At 34.4% G+C, this 15,221-nt stretch overlaps 1 protein-coding gene across 1 annotated transcript in view; it reads right to left on the bottom strand.

Annotated features, from left to right (window-relative positions):
- The window catches only part of GPC5 (glypican 5), a gene marked incomplete at its 5' end in the record, with an annotated part of 1,365,225 nt that overhangs the window by 255,140 nt on the left and 1,094,864 nt on the right, over positions 1–15,221 (bottom strand). The gene's annotated exons all lie outside the window — the stretch shown is intronic.

Here is a 15,221-nt window from a genome sequence, read left to right on the forward strand (position 1 = left end):
AAATAATCAAATATCTATATCAGTGATGAAACCGGAGTGTGTTTATTTTACCTGGCATCAATTCTAGTTCAGTTCAAAGTTCAATAGACACTTTGCTTTTTTTGCTTTTTTTTTTTTTTCCCTTTAAATAGAAAATTCAACTTTGTCCAAGGAAATGTTAAGGTTGTTTTTACATTGAACTTCAATTTTAATCCCACTCAAGTCTTGATTTAGTTTAACTAGTGTGAATCTTATGTTTTCTTTACTTAAAGGCATTAATAAAATCCATTTTAGGATTAGGTGCTTGTGCCTCATAAGGTTCTTATGCATGAAGGCTGGTCAACACAGCGAGAGCATAAATCTCATTAGTGGGAGTGGTTCAGGTCCATTACATTAACTGGTCTCATCACAAAGCACTCTGATTTTGCTTATACACTGAATAGTAAGTGGAGGTTAGATAAAGTTGTATCTAGTGAAGCAAAAGATCTGACCATTTCTAGTGTTTTTCTTTTACCTTTCTTTTGAGTCTTAGGACAAACCTGTTAGATACCTATCATTTTCCCCTTCAGAAAGCTGAAAGAAAAGAGGTAATGATTTGTCCAAGGTAGTCAATGTCAGAATCTATATCTGCTTTAACCACCCCTCTCATTCCCCCTTCATCTTTCCTCGCATTCTTCCCTCTTCTTTTTTGTCTCTTACCATTAAATATGGAAGTGTGTTTTCATAGGGAAAAAAGACATTCACTTAAATAACAACAGTGAGATTATGAAAATCTGGAACTTTAACATTGCTACAATACTTTTACTTACAGACTTCATTAAAATTTCACCAATCATCCTAATAATGCCCTTTGTAACACTTAAAAAAATGGCCAGAGTCAAGCACTGCATTCAGTTTCCAAGTTTTTATGTCCCCTTACTATTGAACAGTTCCTCAGACTTTCATTGTCTTTTGTGACATTGACATTTTTGAAAACAACAGGCCAGTTATTTTCTAGAATGTCCCCCAGTTTGGGGTGGTCTGATGTTTACTCACACTTAGATTCAGGTTATTTATTTTTGGCAGGAATACTATACAAGTGTTGATGTGTTCTTTTCAACACATCCCTTCAGAAGGCACATGATGTCAATTTGCCCTATTATTTGTGATATTAACTTTGATCACTTGGTTAAAATGGTATCTTCCAAATTTCTCTACTATAAGTTACTATTTTTCCTTTTATAATTGTCCGTCTTATTGATATATTTATTAAGTACCAAGTATGTGCTAAGCCTTTTGCTTATTTCCAGGGTTTTGAAGATGCGGCACTATCTTTTGCACTCAAGTTGCTCAAAGAGTATTGGAAAATCAATATTCAAATACAAATAATAAACTAGCATGTCATATGATAATCAACAAAGAATAATGCACAGAATCTCCTGCAAAGAGAAGGAAATAGTTAACACTTTGGTGGGGAGAGAAGTCAGGGAAAACAATATAGAAGCCACTTGGACACATCAAAAAAGCAGTAATAGATTTTCAAGGTGGAGAGGGAGAATTCAGGACAAAGGGATTGCAGATGCAAAGTCACAGTGGCATGAGATAGGTTTTATATAAAGACTAGAACGATTGATGCCTATGCAGTATGGTTAGAACATAGAAAAAACTGGAAAGAAATAGCCTAGACAGTGTGAACGTAGCTAAGTCATGAAGATAACGATGATCATGTGTAACAAATGAGCGTTAAGATCGCAACTCTGTACAATAACATCTCACAGACAGGGTCACACAATAGAATTCGGGGCTGCAATTCATCATACACACAGGCACACACACATATACATAAGTTTGGGTGAGAGTTTTTCTACTTTAAGTTGAATTAGAATGTCATTAGTTGGAGCATCTATTCCTCATGTTTGACAAATCCTCCCACTCCCTATTACATTTAGGTTCAATAACACACTTATTAGAAGAAGGGGAACCATTTAAGATTTAAGATTTTACTTAAGATTTCTAGGCAAAACCAATGGAGTAAAGGAAGAAGCAGCAAATTCCAATCTCAGCTGAGCAAGTACTTTTAGAGAACTAATTTGTATGGGTTCTAAGCTTTCAATTTGTACAATGAGGAAGTAAGACAACATGATCCAGGTTTCTTTAAAATTCTATAAAGCAGGAGGAACTCTACTAATTTAACTATATAAAAGTAAAACTAATATAGAGCATAATTATGTTATTTAATTATTTGTTCAGTTAGTTTATCTCTGTGCAACAGTGTTGAAGTTTATATTTTCCTGTTGTGCAGGATAACATTCAAAACCTTATTAATGCAAGGATTTTTCAATATCTGCAAATCAATCAATGTGATACACCACATTAACAAATTGAAGAATAAAAAAGATGTATGATCATTTCAATGGATGCAGAAAAAGCTTCTGATAAAATTCAATATCCATTTATGATAAAAATTTTCCAGAAAGTGGACATAGAGGTAACATACTTCAACATAATAAAGGCCGTATATGACAAACCTACAGCTAACATACTCAGTAGCAAAATGCTGAAAGCATTTCCTCTAAGACCAAGAACAAGATAAGGATGTTCACTATCGCCACTTTTATTCAACATAGTTTTGGAAGTCCTAGCCATAGCAATCAGAGAAGAAAAAGAAATAAAAGGAATCCAAATTGGAAAGGAAGAGTAAAACTGTCACTGTTTGCAGATAACATGATACTATACATAGAAAATCCTAAAGGCTCTATTAGAAAACTACTAGAATTCATCAGTGAATTTGGTAAAGTTGGAGGATACAAAATTATTATACTAAAATCTATTGCATTTCTATACACTAACAACAAACTATAAGAAAGAGAAATTAAGGAAACAGTGCCATTTACCATGGCAAAAAAAAAGAATAAAATACCTGGGAATAAACCTACCTAAGGAGGCAAAAGACCTATACTCAGAAAACTACAAGACACTGATGAAAGAAACTGAATAGAACACAAATAGATGGAACAATATACAATTTTATTGGATTGGAAGAATGAATATTGTTAAAATGATCATACTATCCAAGGCAATCTACAGATTCAATGCAATCCCTATCAAAATATCAATGACATTTTTCACAGAACTAGAAAAAATTTTTTTTTAATTTGTATGGAAACACAAAAGACCCTGAATGGCCAAAGCAGTCTTGAGAAAGAACAGAGGTGGAGGAACCATACTCCCTGACTTCAGGCTATATTACAAAGCTACAGTAACCAACACAGTATGGTACTGGCACAAAAACAGACACATAGATCAATGGAACAGAATAGAGAGGCCAGAAATAAACCCACACACTATGGCCAATTAATCTATGACAAAGGAGGCATGACTGTACAATGGAGAAAAGACAGCCTCTTCAATAAGTGGTTATGGGAAAACTGGACAGCTACTTGTAAAAGAATGAAATTAGAACATTCTATAACACCACATACAAAAATAAACTCAAAATGGATTAAAGACCTAAATGTAAGACCAGATACCATAAAACTCCTAGAGGAAAACATAGGCAGAACACTCTTTGACATAAATCACAGCAATGTATTTTTTGATCCATCTCCTAAAGCAAAGGGAACAAAAGCAAAAATAAACAAATAGGACCTAATTAAACATAAAAGCTTTTGCACAGCAAAGGACACCGTCGACAAAACAGACAACCTACTTAATGGGAGACAATATTTGCAAATGATTTGACCGATAAGGGGTCCATATCAAATATATATAAACAGCTCATAAACTCAACACCAAAAAAACAAAAAAAAAGTGATTAAAAAATGGGCAGAAGAACTGAATAGACATTTTCCCAAAGAGGAAATACAGATGACCAACAGGCATATGAAAAGATGCTCAACATCATTAATCATCAGGGAAATATAAATCAAAACCATAATAAAATATCACCTCACACCTGTCAGAATGGCTATCATCCAAAAGAACACAAATAACAAATGTTGGCGAGGACATGGAGAAAAGGGAACACTTGTACAGCATTGGTGGGAATGTAAATTAATGCAGCCACTGTGGAAAACATTATGGAGGTTTCTCAAAAAACTAAAAATAGAACTACCATATGACCCAAGAATTCCACTCCTGGTTATATATTCAGAAAAAAACAAAAACCACTAATTCGAAAAGGTACATGCACCCTGATGTTCATAGCAGCATTATTTACAATTGCCAAGGTATGGAAGCAAACTAAGTGACAATTGCCAGATGAATGGATAATGAAGATATATACATACATATACACACACACACACACACACACACACACACTCTCATAGACAATGGAATACTACTGAGCCATAAAAAAGAATGAAATTTGCTATTTGCAGCAACATGGATGGACTTGGAGGGCATTATGCTAAGTGAAATAAGTCAGACAGAGAAAGACAAATACTGTATAATATTGCTTATACTCTGAATCTAAAAAATACAATAAAGTAGTGAATAAAACAAACAAGAAGCAGACTCACAGATACAGAGAACAAACTAGTAGTTACCAGTGGGGAGAAAGAAGGTGGGGGTAATATAGGGGCAGGGGGGAAAAAAAGGGGTTATTATGGGATTATATGAAATCATGTGTTGAAACTTCTGAAAATTGTAAAGTACTACGGAAGTTAAAGAATCTTTCATCCAATAAAAAAAGCACAAAAAAACCCTTATAAATATTTTTTAAACTTTCAGAAATAGACCATCCATAAATAATGCAGAAGGGATAGTTTTCAATTACTTTTTAACCAAATATAAATAAGATTTGTTTACACTCTGGAGTGAGGCTTACCATGACACCTCATCAGGTTATACAGGTCTCCCTTGCTTTTCGAAAGTTCCCTTTATACCACTTATGGCATAAGTGCATATGAAAGACCTACATTAGTACCTGTTTTCGCTGAGAGAAATCTGTAGAGGATTTCTGCTTTTATGAATAAAGGCCTGAAGTGAAAATAGCATTCAGCATTTGTTTTGCAGTGAGCCCTTAGAGAAGTGGCCTGCATTTGAGCAGGGAGGGTATCACCACCAAGCTCCTTCCCTGGGAACTACACTTAGCCTCCCAGCATCCAGCTGCCACAGCTTTGTACAGTGTCTGTGAGCATCTGTGCTTTGTCTCGATTTATTTTGTGCATCTGTTAGCAAGATGTGTCCCAAGGTAACTGCTTCTTTGCTTTACACCATTTGAGCTACAAAGCGTTTCACAGAAACACTCTACTTCCCAAGAGTGGGTGAAACCTGTATTGTGATTATTACATCTATCAATATACACCTATATATCTACATCAATTTTCAGAATTCTTTGTTCTGTGGCCATAGATATAGTCATAACTACAACTTGGTAGCAGGAGAAAAAAATCCAACAATATCCAATCTATCTATTCACTTACTACTGGCACCCGTTGTGAGATGACCTTCCCCAATCCACACTGCCAGCCTATGTGAAGCTATGATGCAGGAGATGCTAATGTGACAAGCTCCCTCTTAAAAATTAATTATTAAGGAAAATATTCCAAAGTAAAAATAATGCAGAAGATACTAGATTAAAGCACATCTTTTCAACATCATACAGGAGTACTGCCTAACAACCCACCCAAGTATTATTTAATTCTCTAAGAGTATATACCTGTGTTTGACTTTGCTATTTACTATTTGTTTAGAGGCCAGACCCTGTGAAATTACACATTAACCTGTAGGTTTCTGTCTAGTAGAAAAATAAGTCTGTAAGATATTGGCCAGTTGCATATCAACCTTTTTAATAGTCCCTATTTTTATTATGTCAATAAATACCCAGTTCTTCAAATGACCTTATAACCAGCTTTGGTATCTTACTGGTTTCCCATTAATGAGTTAAATAAATTTTTGATAGACATTTATTTTATATTTGCATGACAGTCATGCATTTAACTTTTGACACTTTTAACACTGACACTAAAATTCACTGGGCACTTACTATGTGCACCGTTCTAAGAATTTTAGAAATACTATCTACTTTAAAATTCACAAGTCCATAAGGAAAGTATTATTAACACCACTTTCTCAGATAAGGAGCCTGAGTATGTGAAAGGAAAGTTAAGTATTCCAATATCAATAACAATATATTTATTTCACTATTTATGCATATTTATTGAGCACTTATTATGTGCCAGTTACTCCTCTAGGCACTTGGAACAAAACTGGCCAAAACAGGTACTATTTCTTATGCTCATAGAGCTTACTTTCTAGTCCATATAGGAGAGAATGGGGGAAAGACAGACAATAAATAACATAGAAAATAAACAAATCTAATACTTTATGGAACTTGGATTAGAATTTAGTTGTCTGCTTTCACACACCATAATCTTAATTACTTCACCTTAAAATCAAAAGTGTTATAAATGAAAGGAAATTCAAGTGGAAAATCTAGGTGACTATAGTTATTGATTCTCTCATGTCCATGAGACAGCTCACCTTGAACTACAAAAATGAGACTTTATGAGGGAAAGTTACCTGATTACTTGTTCCTCAAATCTGAAAATGCCTCTAACGTTCTAAACTCAGGTTAAATATACACATGCAATCTTGAAAAGGACTGTAAACAACTGCAGAGACAGTATGAGCCTCTATCTAGTAGATCAGGATTAAGGATCTTCTTTTGCCTTCATATCAATGTCTTCTATTGGAAGGGGAAGAATAAAAAATGTCTGCTCTTACTTTTATATCTGATATACCTAATTTTTTTTTCTGTCCCCTTCCATTCCCTTAGAGGGACCAGAACATAGGCAGCATCTTAAAAATCTTCTTAAATGACAATTATTATGTCTCTAGTATGAGCTACTATATTTGGTCCACTATGAACAGAATTGTAGGTACCACTAGTAGATAAGGAATGTGACTACGTTGCTCTACACAATCATTAAAAGTAATTGTATTGGTCTTCAGGAAGAGTAAGGTAAGATGGGACAGAGAGTTTTATATTTCTTTTCATAGGATATCATTTTTAAAAGACAAAAAATAAATATCTCTGAATTATTTTGTTTTTCTGATTTTATTATTTTATAGTCCCACTCAAACTATTATCATCCAGATAATTTTCCACATAACCAGGTAAATTCATTAAAACCTTTGGAAGTTTCAGAACATCCGGTTCACCTATAAAATGTAAATATTGTCAACCACTGAAATTATTAAAAAGATAATTTTCCTTAAGATTTGATGGAAATTCCAAAGAAAGTATAGCAACTTTTTTAAGGGAAGTCAGTTTCACATGAACTGAAGTCATTACTTTGAGGCGACATATGTGAGTTAATAGTTGATGAAATATTTATAAAATGACACATGCATTTTGCCATACTATTGAACTTAAGATTTCTTCATAGCCAAGATGATAGTCATTCTATTCCAGAGGAAAGCAAAAACAAAATAAAACAAAATATAAAACAAAGGAAAAAAAGGCAAGAAACTCAAACGCGAAGTCGTCTTCCTATTATAGCAACAAACAGCAAAAGTAGTGTTAAATATCTAGGATTTGCATTCCAGGTTCTCATAGTTAATACAAACTTTCTTCCTCTCTGAACACTATGGAAAGGAAATAGTAGACAAGAGCCATTTGCAGGAGAAAGCACCAAACTTAATATCAATCTATAAACAATCTACACATCTATAAACGTGAAAGAAAGGAGTATGGTTTTATTCAAATTAGATCAAAATTAGACTAAATTACCAAAAACTGAATTCCTTTTTAAAGTAACTTTGTAGAAAATACAATTTAAAAAATTTCAACATATTTGAAAAATCTGTTTTCCCTCATTACCTTACATTTAGCCTAACATATAGCACTAATATCAGATAGCACTACCCAATTTTCTAGCTCTTTAATCAGTGATATAAAAGAACTAATGTTATATACCTTTTTTTTAAAAGTCTTCCCATGCTATCATTAAAAAAAACCCAGGCAAACTTCCCCCCCACCCCCTGGTGTCCTAACAGTATATTTTCTAAAACTAGTGAATACGGCTGCTCATTTATTTTTCAGATCTGTCTGGTCTGATGCAGAAATGTTTCAAAGGGATAAAGTACAGACAGAATTCTAATTTAACTATTTGCAAAATACTACTCTTTGCCAAAACTGATTGAACTTCAAAGCCTCCCTAAAACATCATACATAATTTATTTTAGGGAAGAAAACAATGAAATCCAGGACCAGAGCTAGAACAACAGTATTTTAAATAAGCCATAGTGACAAGCAAAGAATTTGCTTGGAGATGAACATACTTTTTATCAGCCAAACCATTTTAAAAAAAGTATAAATCTCGTAATACTGTAGGATTAATGATGATAAGAACACTTCTAGTAGAGCACAGGAAAGTTCAAAAAAGAACAAATAATTCAGCATATTTGACTTCCCTTTTTTATAAACTCTGAGTTTAATTTTTCCTTAATCATATATTCCAGTCACAAATTTTTAATTGGTTTTTGACCTACATACCATCATGGGTTGATTAACAATTCTCTAATCAAGTTTGCATAGAATTCATGTGTGTTCAATAATTCAGCCACCCGTCTGGGAAATGTAATGGGACCCAGGGTTCTGGTGGGCATTCAGTGACTGCTGAAAGAGCCAGAACATTTTGTGCCCAAATTGCACTCAAATTCCTTAATGAAGAATCAGCAAGATTCCACAAATGCACTTACTGCTACATACTCTAGGTGAATGTTGATGAGAAAAACTAATCTTTATTAAGTCTATTCCATGCCAGGCAGTGCTGGGTTCCAGGAGAAACAACAGTGGGGTAAAGGTAGCCACTGTTCCTTTACTTGACAGAAGCCTTCCCTAAGTAATCCTATAAACACATTACATATCACAGCTGTGATCATCCTGGGTCCCGACTGGGTGTGAGTGATGGGGGTGGGAGGCTTGAGCTAAGATGGGAGGGTGAGGAAGTGTTAACTCTGGGAAGGCTCCACATGGGCCTTTCTAAAGAGGTTCTGAGGGTTTTGGTTTGGTTTGATTTTGCCTTGTATTGGTTTCAAAGAAATTTACTAAACTTAGATTATACAATTAAGAAATGAAAAACCCCATAGAGAACATCTGAATTTTTTTTTTCTTTTTACAGCTGAGGTATCAAAAATAGAAGCCCATACATTTGTTCTCTACCTCTGTCTCTATTTCTGCCTTGCAGACTGGTTCACCTGTACCATTTTTCTAGATTCCACATATATGCGTTAATATACGATATTTGTTTTTCTCTTTCTGACTTACTTCACTCTGTATGACAGTCTCTAGATCCATCCACATCTCTACAAAATGACCTAATTTCGTTCCTTTTTATGGCTGAGTAATATTCCATTGTATATATGTACCACATCTTCTTTATCCATTCATCTGTCAATGGACACCTAGGTTGTTTCCATGACCTGGCTGTGGTAAATAGTGTTGCAATGAACACTGGGGTGTATGACTTTGTGAATTATGTTTTTCTCAGGGTATATGCCCAGTAGTGGGATTTCTGGGTCATATGGTAACTCTATTTTTAGTTTTTTAAGGAACCTCCATACTGTTCTCCATAGTGGCTGTATCAATTGACATTTCCACCATCAGTGCAAGAGGGTTCCCTTTTCTCCACACCCTCTCCAGCATTTGTTGTTTGTACATTCTAACCAGTGTGAGGTGATACCTCATTGTAGTTTTGATTTGAATTTCTCTAATAATTAGTGATGTTGAGCAGCTTTTCATGTGCCTCGTGACCATCTGTATGTCTTCTTTGGAGATATGTCTATTTAGGTCTTCTGCCCATTTTTGGATTGGATTGTTTATTTTTTTAATATTGAGCCGCATGAGCTGTTTATATATTTTGTAGATTAATCCTTTGTTGATTCATTTGCAAATATTTTCTCCCATTCTGAAGGTTGTTTTTTTGTGTTGTTTATAGTCTCCTTTGCTGTGCAAAAGAAGCAAGTGTTTTAAGAGATTAAACCTAAGAGTTACAACACAAACTGTCTATGCAAGCTTCAAGCATATCAAGGGCTGATGGACCTCTTTCATGGTTGTATTATTTAGGGTAAAGCTAGATGACTTTAATGAGGAGACTCAATATTAATTCATTTGCTTAAAGAAGAAGATGTCTCTTGCGTTACGATTTGAAGTGTGCAGTTAGGTCTGTGGGAGACTCTGTTATATGAAATCATTCAGGAATGAAGTTTCCTTCCACTGTATTGCAGCATCATTCAGGGAACGGTCATCATCCGCAGAACCAAAGCAAAATCATCGTGGGTACCAGACAGGAAGAAGAGGAAAGAGAAAGTACAGGACCCATACCACTCTCTTAAGGACCAGGTCTACAGATGGAAAGCATCACTTCCAAACCCCTCCACTGGGGGTCACATGAACACATTTAACTTTAAAAGAGACTGGGAAATGTGGTTTACCTGTGTGCTCCAAAAGAAGAGAAGAATGGATTTTTGATACTCAACCTGCAGTTTCCACTTCATGTAGATAATTTTTTTTTTGCCGGAAATTAATAAATGGAATGTTGACTCAAAGATCGTAAAGCATTTTGAAAAACATCTTTCTTGGATTAAAATTAAAAAGGATCTCTGCATTTCCTAAAATATATTTAGGCAGTTACATGTGAAAAGTTAGAATAGTTTCAGAAATAGATATTTTATTTAAATGTTCAAGTGATTTAACACAATATTTTAAAATACTTGGTATATGCATTAAAACTATACAGCTACACAAATAAAATAAAATAAATGGCATAGACTATAAACAGCCTCTATAAAATAGCACAGCCAAGTGCATTTTAAAAACTGAACTCTCACACCTTCCCTTTCCTGGGCATCTAGAACTTTCTAATTTATATATATTTTTTCCCTCAAATTAACCCTTTTTGGTGGGAGAGATTTGAAGCAAACCACGCTGAAATTGTGCTTTGTGTAATTTCACACTCACTTTTTTTCATGCAATTTTTTCTAAGTTGAGTCAAGAATTGAGTAGAAATAACCTGTTTTATTTTAATCAGAAAAATTAGTTTTTAATGAGCATTTACAGCATGTGTTAAAAGTCTGGCACTTCTAAGGAACTTTATCTCAGTATTGCTGGTTATTAGGTGCCTACAAAGAAGATGATATTACTATGTGTTTTCATATTACATTTATGTTTTAATATTTCACATACAGATTTTTCAAGATGATACAACCACTCCTTTTTCTCATCAACATTCATTGGTTTTCTATTCATCTAGAAAGTGTGGCAGTAAGTGCATTCGTAGAAACTTGCTGATTTTTCATTAAGGAATTTGAGGGCATTTGGGGCATAAAGTGTTCTCAGAGAGCTGTGGTACAAGTAAGCCAGTGCTTTATAGTCCTTAGAAGTCAGAGGTTACAATGGTGTAGAAGAGAACAAGTTTCTAAATTAAAAAAACTGCCTTAGTAGCCATCATGAGAATTGGAAAAGCTAGTTGGGAAAACAGCCCAAAGGGAAGGTTTCTGTTTACTTCAATTGGCAGAGCCCTAGGCAAGCATAGCCCAACCAACTGGGAAGCAAGTCAGAGTAAACGTGTGTTAAGGTTACTGAATATTTGTTGATGAATTACTCTTGTGAAAGACACAGCAGGCTCAGGAATTATCTTCCATAATGTACCCATAAAGATATTTATGTGTGTATGTATACTTCCCTAAATTATAATTTAAGTAATTAAAATACATAAAATACAAGCCAACAATTATTTTCAAGGCATTGGGCTCTGGCGGATGTATACATAAATACTACGATTTTTGCCACCATAAAATGGAATTGAGATATGTACAAAACTGATTTATAACAGGTCTGAGTAAAATAAATAGCAAAAAAAAGGCAAAATATTAAAAATATATTCTTTAATAAAGAAAGCTTTTGGAAAATGGCATAGAAGAAATTTCCATGCATCTGTCCTTTTCATCATGATCCACAGATTTCTGGATTTCTCTCCCATAAATTTAGCCTCTAAAATTTAGCTAAATTCCTCTTTTATCTCTGTATTTAACAACACTAAGATGCAGCATATTAATACAATCTTATAAAACACTTTATTATGTTGAAATTTTTAAATGTTTGTTTAAAACACACAGGCCGAAATCTTATTATGTTCCAAGAACTATGTGATGCCTTTGGAAGATATACTAGTGAACAAAATTTGGTTCTTGTCCTTCAGAAGTTTGCTCTTAGGACGTACAAATAACTGTATTATAATGAAATAAGCTTAGCATTGGAAATGAGGTAAGGAGAGAAATTAAAATCAAGACACGCTAGAAAGTTTCCAAAATGTTATAGTGTAAATGAAGATAGAGGTTAAAAAATTTATTGAGTCTGTGACTTATAACTATATTACTGATGAATGAGAAAGGTATTTCATTTGAGTGTTTGGGATAGAAGTCATACTGCAAGAGACTGAAGTGAAAAGGTGGTAGGATGAGACAAGGACAAATGTATTTCAAGAAATTTGGTGTTGAAGAGATAAAGTCATGAGAGAGTTGTTTGTAGGGGAGTTTAGGGTGAAGGGAAGGTTATTTTTATATTTGGGTAAATTTAGGTAAAAGTGACAGGATAGAAAATTCAAGAAAATATTAAATTAAAAAGTGAAAACCCATGATAACAAGAATAATAACAGGCAACATCTGATCCTCTTTTTGAGTGAATTAGATATTCCACGTTCCAATTCTCTAAGCCAGAGCCCTGGACATCACTCTTTACTACTTCCTCCACTGTACATTATATAAATCAGCAAAACCTGATGTTAAATATGTCTTCAATAGTTTACAATGCAACCCTCTTCTTCACCCATAAAACTTCTCCATTACCGAAGGCCCCTTAAACAGATAACTGCAATTACTTCCTAACTGGGTTCCTTGCTTTCGGTGTTATGTCCTTCAATCGGTTATCTACAATAAAATCAGAGTAATCCTTATATCACAATACCCTCTCCCCAGCCCTCCCCCTGCTGCCACCAATGGTTCCACTTTGCCAGCAGGTTAAATTCCAAACTCATTAAATATCTTATCAGCTCCTTCATTTTCCACACCCTGCTAATCTTTGATCTTTAATCTCATGATAAATCCTCCACCACATCTTTGCGCTCCTCAAACGTTTCAAACAAAGGTTGTGAGGCTTTTCCTCCGGTCTAGAACACACTTTCCCTTTTCCTTACTCAGTCTTCAGCCTCTCTTTTCCCATCTCACTGCTACCCTGGCTCACCTCTCTAGCTAATCCTGCCTAACCTTCATGTTGTTGCATAGACATCCCTTCCCCCAGAAGCTTTTCTGATGCCCTAAATACAGATTAGGTTTATATTTATGTTACAATTACACATAGCACATAGTATTAAAATTACCTGCCTAAGAGTCTGTATTTCCCACTATTTTAGGCAATAAGGCAAGAGATGTGCCTATCGTGTTGAGCATTTAACCTCTGGATCTAATACTTCGCTAAATAATTATTTGTCAAGCCACTTACAATGAAAATGTTATTTATTATTTTCTAGAGACCTATACAAGAAAATCTCTGGAATGGTAATAGTAATTATTCTCATCACCAAATAGTACTAAATAGCTATAATGTCAATTCCGGATTAGTCTACATTTGGGGTTACATTTGGCTGAAAAATCTTTCCTGATATTGATCAAAAGGCAGAAAGGAACAAAACCTAAAGGGTCTCCTCTTAACATGATAATTGGTTAGGTGTCAGTTTCATTTGAGATGGTATCAAAAGTATGCCTTTATACTTCTACATGAGCCATTAGCCAAAAACAAACACTAATTTCACGTTAAACTTCCACTTATTTTTATAATTTGACAATTATCTAACATGGATAAAAAAGAGTTAGGTAAAAGGAGATCAGAACTAACAAACGTCATCATCTAAAAGCTAAAATTCCCATGAAAAACAAGCTGGAAAGCTTTTAATGAAACTAAAGCAACAAAGATATCCAAGTTAGAGATGATAAACTAAAAAAAAAAAAAAAAAAGAAAAAATTGATCTGACGTTCCAAACACGAGAGATTGGTGAGAGGAAATTAAAAATTAAAACAACAAAACACATTTTGCTAAAGTCTAACCTCCCTAGCAAATATCTGCATCCATGTGCATTTTATATTCCATAGCTTGACTGTGAAATTTAATTAAAAACCATTATAAACATAGCTCCCTGAGGCTACTGAGGATTTCACAGTTGGAAACTTTATTTCTGAAGCATTTGATTCTCCTGAAAAAGCAGGCATCATTAATGGTAGTGTCTTCAAAGTTTGGTTTGAGAAGAATTGACTACTTGTCTCATTTAAATACACCCAGATAAGCTAAATTTAGATGAAATGACCTAGGCACCTTGACCCAGAATTGAGTCAATACACCAAGTGAATAAACTGAAAATTGTTCCTATGGTTCCAAATTTGGCCTTGATGATCATTCATTTCAAATGAAACTCCAAGGAGAATACAACAATAGAGCTGTCTTAAGCACTACTGGAGTATAATTCTGTGAGAAGATACCGGATGAACAAAAAAATAAAATAACAAATAAAAAGGCCAGTTGCCATAGTACAAGCATTTTAGGGCTAGAGAAGGTCTAACATAATGATCTATCCACTTAAGACTATTCAGTTTGTGTTCCCTTTTTTCCTTATTTTCTTCTGACCCCAAAGTAAACCTCCAAGAAAAATGCCAATGTATGGAACCCTAAAATGAAAATGCAATCTGGTTTGTTTCCTCAGCATTATTTGGAAAAATTGCAGCCCTCTGCTTCTCTTTGACATTATCTTAGATTTTTTTGTGAAGTAAAAAGCCTGATGCTGATTCCTCTACTCACCACCCAGACATACTCAGTGCATCTCTGTGGAAACGTAATTGATTTCTTTTTGTTTATACGATAAATTCAACCTTTTAGCTAGGAGGATGTCAGACTTAAATGCAGTTTTATAGTCTCTTCTGAGGATGCAGTTAGTCAAACATCATGTAGATAAAATATGTGTCTGGCTCCTGAATGTCTTCAGAACATGAAAGTAAGTGCCCTGGTTACAACGTATTGTTTTTCCAAAGGTGCATTAAAAGTACTTCCTTTTCTCTGCCTCCATGTTGAAAGCATTGTTTTCCCCCTGGCATTATATACTTGGTGTATTGGTGTACATTATGTACTTGGTGTATTGACTCCGGGAGTTGAGGGTGTGGAAGGATAAGATATGCTTCTGGAACTCGGACGTAATAAGAGTAGATTC

This window comes from Balaenoptera physalus (genome assembly GCF_965194825.1).
Source record: "Balaenoptera physalus genome assembly, chromosome: 18".
Taxonomy (NCBI): Eukaryota; Metazoa; Chordata; class Mammalia; order Artiodactyla; family Balaenopteridae; genus Balaenoptera; species Balaenoptera physalus.